At 37.4% G+C, this 8,865-nt stretch overlaps 1 long non-coding RNA gene across 1 annotated transcript; it reads left to right on the top strand.

Moving 5' to 3' along the window:
* The first annotated feature begins 668 nt into the window (after positions 1 to 668).
* Positions 669 to 4,244, top strand: LOC142181641 (uncharacterized). The gene is made up of 2 exons (XR_012710452.1): positions 669 to 1,088; positions 3,987 to 4,244. It is a non-coding gene; the product is annotated as an uncharacterized LOC142181641 (long non-coding RNA).
* Positions 4,245 to 8,865: the final 4,621 nt, after the last annotated feature.

The raw sequence follows: 8,865 nt of genomic DNA, 5'->3' as shown, positions 1-8,865 counted from the left end.
CTGTTATCCCATCCCTGACTGTCCCCGATAGCTCGAGCTCGACCCCAACGTCGACCCCGAGGTCCCTCATTGATCGGACCTACGCCCGAGCAACAGGCCCTTTCGGTTTGATTACGGCCTCGATTTAGATTGCTTTTCATCGTTAAATTCCATATTATTAGCGCCAACTGCTGTAGACATGTGATTTTTTACCCTCCCCAAGATTTTACATATTTTAGCATTTAAATACTCAGTTTAGGTCTAATATAGTTATTTCAACTAATTTTGACTCTTTTACATTATTTTTATCACAAAAATTGAAAATTACAAAAATAATTTCATCTTTCTCTATTTAATTCAAGTATTAGATATTTTCAGAAGGATATATTACTTCAAACCTATTTTATTTTAATATAATCTTTGAAAAATACCAAAAAAAGTTTCAACTTTAATTTTTAGTTTTATTTTAAATATTAGTAGTTTATTAAAATCAATTAGTAAGAGTAATTTTATATCTTTTATAAGTATTCATATTACTTTTTAAAAAAAAACAAATTGAATTTTCAACTTTCTTAGCTCAATTTTTGTAGGAAACTAGAGCCCAATTTTGAAGCCCAAATCTTGTTAGCTCATACCCCATTTCCCTTAAGGAGATAAAAAAACCTAGACTCCGGGGGGGGGGGGGGGGGGGCGTTTTCATGAGTAAATATACACAATACACAGAGAACTAAACACTCAAAAATCAGCCGTGGAATCCCAAAAATAAGACCAGATCCGCCGCTTAACACCCATCATAGACCCCCCCGACTTCATCTTCCTTCAACTGTCAACACTCACACGACCACAACTCCGGCGAACGCGCCGGAAAACACAACGACCACAGACAGTCGCATCTCAAACCCAGCCAAAAAAAAAATAAAGCAGCTCCCCCTTCGCACAAAAATAGCAGATCCAAAGTCGAGTTCAAGATCACCAGAAGCAATTGCCGATCAAGATTTCCGGTCGCAGGTTCATTTGCTCGGTTTTTGCTGCTAGATTTCCGTTGCTTTTATCCCCACAGAACTGTAAAATCAGTGCTCCAATAATCGGAAAGAAATCAGTTCACTAAGGTCTATCTCCTTTTCTGTTTCTTTTTGTTTTCTTCTCTATCTGGTATTCTGTGATTTTGAAATATGATATTAGCCATTTGGATAGTATCTTTAGATTTGCTGTTGCATTAGTTACGTCCTTGAGTTTCACCATAGCTTCAGTAAAGTCTTAGATTTTGGGCGCAAATTGGTTATTTAGATTTGGCTTCATCATAAGATTAGAAACTAGGCATATCTCGACCAAAATGAATAACACCTCTTTAATTTCCTGGATTTAAATTTTATTCATGTAGTAATCTTTATACGTACTTTTATATGGGATTGCAGTAGTGTCAAGCTTAGGATTTTCCTTTTGTAGTTAGTCTGTTATTGTCAGTTGGTTCTAAAACACAAAAGAAATAAAATAAAATAAAAATTAGTTTAGTCATGTTTAGTGGAAATAATATTTGAATAGAACAGTGAATTCGAATGGCTTCATAGAGCTATAAGGTTAGCCACCATATAGTATGTAGTTCACTGGAATTGAGAAATGATATACATGGATGAGGTTAATCAAAGTTCAAAGGCTCTTTTCACGTTTCAAGACCACCTACTCTGTCATTCCATTTTAGTTTAGTTGACAGCTTCTTTTAAATGATTTTACGTGTTGAATAATTGATTTTGGTTGATCATTACGAATCTTAAGTGGTTGTTTGGCCGTAGGGATCGGGCTTGGTCAAATACACGAAATGAAAAAAAATTAAAAGAAAAGTATGCCATGAATTGCTCTCTTTAGTTTTATTTTATTTACTTTTCGAGTAGGAGTATGCTTAGGCCGTCATCACGTGGATAGGGAAGTCTTAGGATATTTGTTAGTTTTGAGGCGAAAGGTCGTTCCCTTAGTTAAATTTAACCGGGGAATGTCCCGAAGAATTTATATATATTTTATCCGGGGTATGCCCCGAAGTACATGTAAATGAAGGCAAGAGATTGGATGACGTGAGGAAGCGTAGAATAGAAATTTAATATTTTCTTTTATTTATTTTTATCTTTTTAGGTGGGGATGATCTCTAGCCTCTTGTGTGTTTATTTTATTTTTTCTTTAATTAGGTGGGGACGACCTCGAGCCTCGTGTGCATTTATTTTGGTTTTCTTTGATTTCACCTCAACTTGAATAGTTTAAAAGCCAATTAGATCGAGTGTGCAATCGTACTAGTTACGGGACTTGGGGAGTGCCTAACACCTTCTCCCCGAGTCAAATGAACCCCCTTACCCGAATCTCTGGTGCAAACTTAATTTTGGAGTCCAAAGTGTTTTAAGAGAATAATTATTTTTAGAAAAAAACGGTGACCTGACACACCGAAATCAAACGTCAGGTGGCGACTCTAAGTTATTTCCTTTTGAACACAATTTTGTCACTTTTTAATTAAAAACCGTTTTGAGCTTTACAAATCCTTTTATTAATTTTAAGAGGGTTAAGTGAAGTGGTTGAAAAAGGGGTGTGATATCTCTGGGGACTCTGGTGGGGAGTTGCAGGTTCGAGCTAGTACTTGATCTTGTTGGCTTTTTAGGATGTTCGGTTGAGGTTTTATGTGTTTTGTTTGCTTTATTTGATTTTTATTTTTGTTTATGTCGTTTTATTATTTGCTAGTTGCTTATATGTTTACAAATTTTCCTTTATGTGTTACTGCTTTATAAATTGTCATCATTTGCATAACCCCGGGTCTTCTTTTTGCAACAAGTCTTTCGGAGTACGTTTGAGCATGCACGGCCTTTTTGTGAGTCACCCGTGTATTTAGGGGGGTGGTGTGAGAGCGTGGAGTAGGCGGACAGCTAGAGCAACCGCCATCGACCACGTGCCGCCCCGAATTGCCTTGTTAGTGAACCCCAAATTTAGGTTAGCCCTTAGGTCATTCTTATTTGCATCATGTCATTTGGACCTAGTAGGGCTTGGTCCCAGGCACCGTGTTCCTTTGTAGGAAGCCTATTCAAATTTTGTCAAAAATAGGTCTTTGGCCCAAAAAGACATTCAATCATCCCTATGTGATACATGTTGCATCTTCGAGGGTCAAAAGGTCATTTGGCGGACCGATGTTTGGGAAGAAGGGTGAAAAATGAAGCAAGGAGGTCCTAGTTATATTTTTCTTTCACAATTTTTTCAAGAAAAGCCAAAAAAAATACAAAAAATAAAAAATCCAAAAAGATTTTACACTTTTCCATCATTTTCCAAAAATCAAAAAAAAAATCCAAAAAGATTTTACACTTTCCCACCATTTTCCAAAAAATAAAAAAAAAAAATTAAAATTTTCCATCATTTTCAAAAAGACAAAATTAGTTTTTTCAAATTAGTTGCATTTTTTTAAGCTTTCTCCCGTGTCCGATCTTCCCGAACTACGCATACCTGATTCTCGTCTCTCGAGGCGGGATACTTAGGCAGCCCATATATGGTCCGGTCTTCCTAGTAAGCCTTAGGTTCTTGGCTTTGTGGGGTCTTAGCCAAATTTTGTATGTTTAGCCACTTTTGGCCACATCGGCCATTCTTGCAAAATCGGATCATTTTCGCAAAAGTGGTTCAATTATCCTTGTCTTAGGATCTTGAGTCCACAACTAGGTGTCATATTACTTTATGGTCCCTCCTTTTTGAGTTTGCATCTTTAGCCACTTCGGGCCATATCGGTCGTTTTGCAAAATTGGTCATTTCTGCAAATTAATTTTGGGCCATGATTATTGGGAGTTTGAATCCATATAAGCTTTAGTGAGGTATGTCTATGTCTTTGAGGTCATCTTTGTTGAGTTTGCGCTAATAGCTACATTTTGGCCACGTAGGTCATTTTGCAAAAATAGCTTTAATCATGTCTTGCATGTGTCCAATAGAAGGTGTCGTGGCATCACATGTGTCTTGAGTCACTAACTCTATTTGATCTTATTTTTTCCATTCAGGTATGGAGCAATTTGCTTAAGTTTGAGCATGACAAATACCCCAAGACCATTTTAGTCAAGACCATTGCATGCACGAGCTGCTTGAGGAAACTTTTATGTTTTGAGTCTGTCGTTTATGTTGTCTTTTAATTATTAGTCTTGTACAGTAGTATCGAGTCTGTCGGTCTAGTTAAGATTGTTGAGTCTTTCATTATCGTACTATCTGTTTTGTATTTGAAAAACCAATAAATGAAAAATCCAAAAAGATTTTTATTTTTAGTTTATTCATCCATTACTTTTTCAAGAACTACGCTTGATCTGATTCATGAGGGACATGATACGTAGACAATCTACATAGGCTTCGATCGAATCATCATTAAAAAAGAAAAAAAGATGAAGTGTGGGACGGGAGAAATGAGAGGAAAAAAAGAGAGCGATAATCAGAAAGAAAAGAGAGGTAAAGAAATGAAAAACCAAGAGGTGTTAGAAAGGAAAATGAAGAAGGAAAAGGGCCAGAAGAGTGAAATTGGGATGATGTCATATGACCTTTGTACCCTCGAAGTCATTCTAGAACCGTTAATTGTTGCTAGGGGCATTGCACGCAATGTTCTATATGATAAATGCCCTAACGCTAACATAATGGCATTGTTTTGCTCCTGTTTATTACTTTGATTGTTATTATAACAGAGGGTGGTTAGTTTGTGGCACTTTGGTGATTCGTCCATACAACACCAGAAAGAACAAGTCAGTCATGGCTAGCAAAGAAACAGACACTGATGTTGTACACCCGCCAATGGAGATTGTAGAATCAGAATCGGAACTACAAGAGGAGGTCCGGAGGTTGAAACATCAGATGGCAGAAATGTATCAGGCCTGGGTTAAGGGACTTCCTCCACCTTTACTCCCCACTAATTACACTGAAAACCTTGCAACTATCCCGCCACTATCACAAGCCCAGGTTCCCACTACTGTCGACATTTCCCCACAACATGCACAGGGCTTTACCCCTTACCACAATTACCCTGGCACTTCCTCCCAAATTTTCCATGCTCCACCAGCCGAAACAACCTCATACCCTGCTCCGACATATGCTCCTATTTTTGTAGCTCCTCCACCAACTACTCTTCCTCGATCCTCTAGCGAGACTGTGTTCAAAGTCCCTGATGCCCAAGGAAAGAGACCCAAGGAAAGTTTTAGAGAGTTTGGGTTCAGATGGAACGAACAAGTTGCTCGGGTCAGTTCTTCGATTGATAGAAAAGATGTTGCTGAGCCCCGCCAACGACATGATCCAGTGGGCATTCCTGCTAAATGCTTTCAGCCACAATACCGACCCATTGAATATCCTCGTACTCCAAATAATCCTCACCAATGCTACTTCCCTCCACAAAATCCCTGATGTCATACCTCACCTCCCCAGTACTCTATTCACAATGCACCGCCATATGCTCCAGACTCACAAAACCCGCAACGGCTTGCACTGCCTCCACAAATGTCTTACCCACCTCAATAAGCATATCAACCCCCTACCCGAAAGAGGTTCCAACTAAGACCGGAGTACAAAATGAGAAGGCAACAGCAAAGAAAAAAATCTTTCACTCCAATCGGAGAATCATACACAAGCTTGTTTGAAAAGTTAAAACAGTCTGGCCTGATTGAGCCGCTCATCAGCTATACTCCAGACCCATATGCAAAAGGTTTTGATCCTACTGTACAGTGCATGTACCACTCTAGTGTCCAAGGGCATAACATTGAAGATTGTCATGCTTTGGAAATGGAGTTATAAAGAATGATTCAAGAAGGGATAATTGTGGTCCAGAATAGTGACACCTAGAACATTGCACAAAATCCTTTACCTGCACATGATGATGCACACTTTTTGGGGAAGATGCATGGTGACAGAGAGTATGAGCATCCTTTTGGAAACTTGCTGACTAAGGTTAATGATATTGAAATTAGTGAAGGTCCTAGTAATTTTGATGTGCAACCTAGTGGCTAAGATGTCGAGCTTGGTAATTGGAAAAACACTCCTTTCTTGGCTAGCCAGGGAGGAGTTTTGGTGATTTATTTTGATGTCATTTCTGTTGTCCGGGTTATTTTAGGGTTGTAATCTGGATATTGTCTTGTGGCTCAAACCTTTCTTCTTCTTATTTTGCCTAGTTTGTTTAGTGGTAGTAAATCGTCTAGTTTTATCTATGATTGTTCCAGGGTTATAACCCATATCTGTTTTGCTTGTTTTGTTCAAAACTTTCTCATCATCTGTCTAATGCAATCTCCTGTTTTCTGTTAGTTCTAGTCAGTTTCGTTTAGGTCATTTTTTCTTTTATAGTTCTTTTCATGCTAACTCTAGTAACATGACATGCACACATAATTCTCAGCCTGGTCTTGAAAGTTAGTTTAATCATGAAGCAATGACACTGTTTTGAATATAATAAAAGGAGGCATTTGAGGAAACAAGTGAAGATTCACACATCCTTAGATAACCTGAAACTTGAATTGAGTGAAACTGAGGCAGTTAGTTTGGGAAATCAAGAGGTCGATAAGAGCATACAATAAGGAAATGTCTCTCAAGCAGTTTGAGGAAAATCAGTCAGTGCTGAAATGCATTCTTCCACATCAATATAAGGTTGAGTTAAGTCTGCTTCGAACTGGCAATGATCATTCATTGGGACAAAAGTATTGTCCGTCGACACTTTTTGTTTGTGATGATGCCATCAATAGATACTGTGTGTGATTTTTTTGCTTATCTTCAATTGCATATTTGTACTTGGCATTTTTAAGTTTGGTATGATGAAGGCATTTTATTCTGCTACCCAAACACTTTTATTCTTTGCTACCCATTTTGAGCCCTAATTTTTTGTTTCAAACCCCTCTTTTGGAATCAGAAATAGAATTAGGAACTAGAAAAGGAAAAGAAATGAGAAAAAGAAAAAGGAAAAAAAAAAGAAAAAGAAAAAAAGAGAAAAGAAAAAAAAGGAAAAAGAAAAAAAGAGAGAAAATGAAAAGAGAAAAAAAATAACTTTGTCTTTTGAACTACGTTTGACCTGATTCTTGTCACCTCAAGATACGTAGGCAGTCTTACGGTTCGGTCACACCAAATAAAATGTTTTATAATCTCACAAAGTCAAGAGTGAGACAGTTTTTCTTAGAAATCCCATCAAAGCAAAAATCCAAACAAAAAGCAAAAATAAAATAAAAATCCCCAGACTCCAAGAAACTGGGGCAGAAGTTTTAATTTTGCCAAAAGATCTGATTCCAAAAGTTGTAATTTTGAACCCATTCATCTTAAATTATTTTGATCCTTCACGCCACCCTTTCTTTCTAACCTTGTCCAAAAGCCTACATTACGGTCCAAAGAAAGATCTTCCGACCAATCTTTGAGGATGCCAAATCAAGTGTGTGGTGAAAGTATGATCTTCTTGCATCATGGGTAATACCTTGTTCTCATCACAAAGAGAAAAAATGATCAAATGAGAGAGTCTTATTGGTGAAAACCTTCATGGGCACCGTAAAGCGATGATGAGTTGAGAAAAGAGCAAAATGAGAGAGACTTGATGGTGAAAACCCTTCAGGGCACTACAAGTCGACTGAGAATTGTGGATCAGATGGGACAATTGAAGCGTTGAAGCCTAGTTTCACAGCGAAGAGGTACAATAAGAGTTGAATATTAGACTTGCTTGAGAGATTAGGATCCAAAGGTGCATGTCATGGTCATTAGAGTTGGTATCCACATCTGATAAGTTTCTACTTTGTAATTTTCTTGTCAGATATCATCTATTTCCCTTGTCCCTTATTTTGTTCCTCTTGTTTTGTTTGAGTCCCTTCTTGAGTCTGTTTGGTCAGAACAAATGAGAAATGACTTCAAAATTCGCTACCAACTTTTCAATTGCACAGAACGAATTTGGCTAGCACATCAAAGTGGCATAAGTCAGGGAAAAGTGGTATGCGAATTGAGTTGGTATCAATCAACATGCTTTGGGATTCATGTGAAATGCAAGGGTTCGGTAAATGTCAATTCATGAGCAAAATACAACAGATAGAGGAATATTGGGATTGAATGGAGAAGAGGTGTTTTCTGTGATAAGGGTTGAAAGAAAATGGGTAGTCGATAACAGTCAAGGTCGTCCAAGTTGAAATCAAAGTTATTTTGGAAAGTGTAGAAGCAGCTGCCCTCAAGGTCAAGACCACAAACTAACCACCACATTTAAACTCACAAGTTTTCTTTGTTTGAAACAGGAATAAAGTAGTGCAAGCAAGTTGGTTCAAAAACAAGAAAGAAAAAAAAGAAAAGAAAGAAAAGAAAAGAAAGAAAAAGGAAAAAGAAGAAAAAGAGAAGAGTCGACAAAGAAAAGTTCCTCAAATCTTTTCTCTTACTTGTCTTGCTATTGTGCATAAAATGTTGCCATTGCTCTTCACATTTTTCCTCCTAGGATAAAAGTCCTAGTATGATGGATTTTCTTCCCAATAAAATCTTAGTCTGATGAATCCTTCTCTTAAGATAGATGACCTAGTCTGAAGAATTTTCTCCTAGGATTAAATTTTAGTCTGATGAGTTTTTCTCATAAGATAAGAGACCTAGTCTGATGAATTTTCTCCTAGGATCGAAATCTTAGTATGATGAATTTTTCTCCTAAGATAAGAGACCTAGTCTGATGAATTTTCTCCTAGGATCGAAATCTTAGTCTGATGAATCTATCTCCTAAGATAGAATACCTAGTCTGATAATTTTTCTCATAGGATAGAATCTTAGTCTGATGAATTTTTCTCCGAAGATAGAAAACCTAGTGTCTTGAATTTTCTCCTAGGATCGAAATCTTAGTCTGATGAATCTTTCTCCTAAGATAGAAGACCTAGTCTGATGAATTTGCTAGTTAAAGTTTCTTGGTTTTACTCACAGAGACGC

This window comes from Nicotiana tabacum, chromosome 6 (genome assembly GCF_000715075.1).
Source record: "Nicotiana tabacum cultivar K326 chromosome 6, ASM71507v2, whole genome shotgun sequence".
Classification (NCBI taxonomy): domain Eukaryota; kingdom Viridiplantae; phylum Streptophyta; class Magnoliopsida; order Solanales; family Solanaceae; genus Nicotiana; species Nicotiana tabacum.
This window is presented reverse-complemented; position numbering and strand designations above follow the sequence as displayed.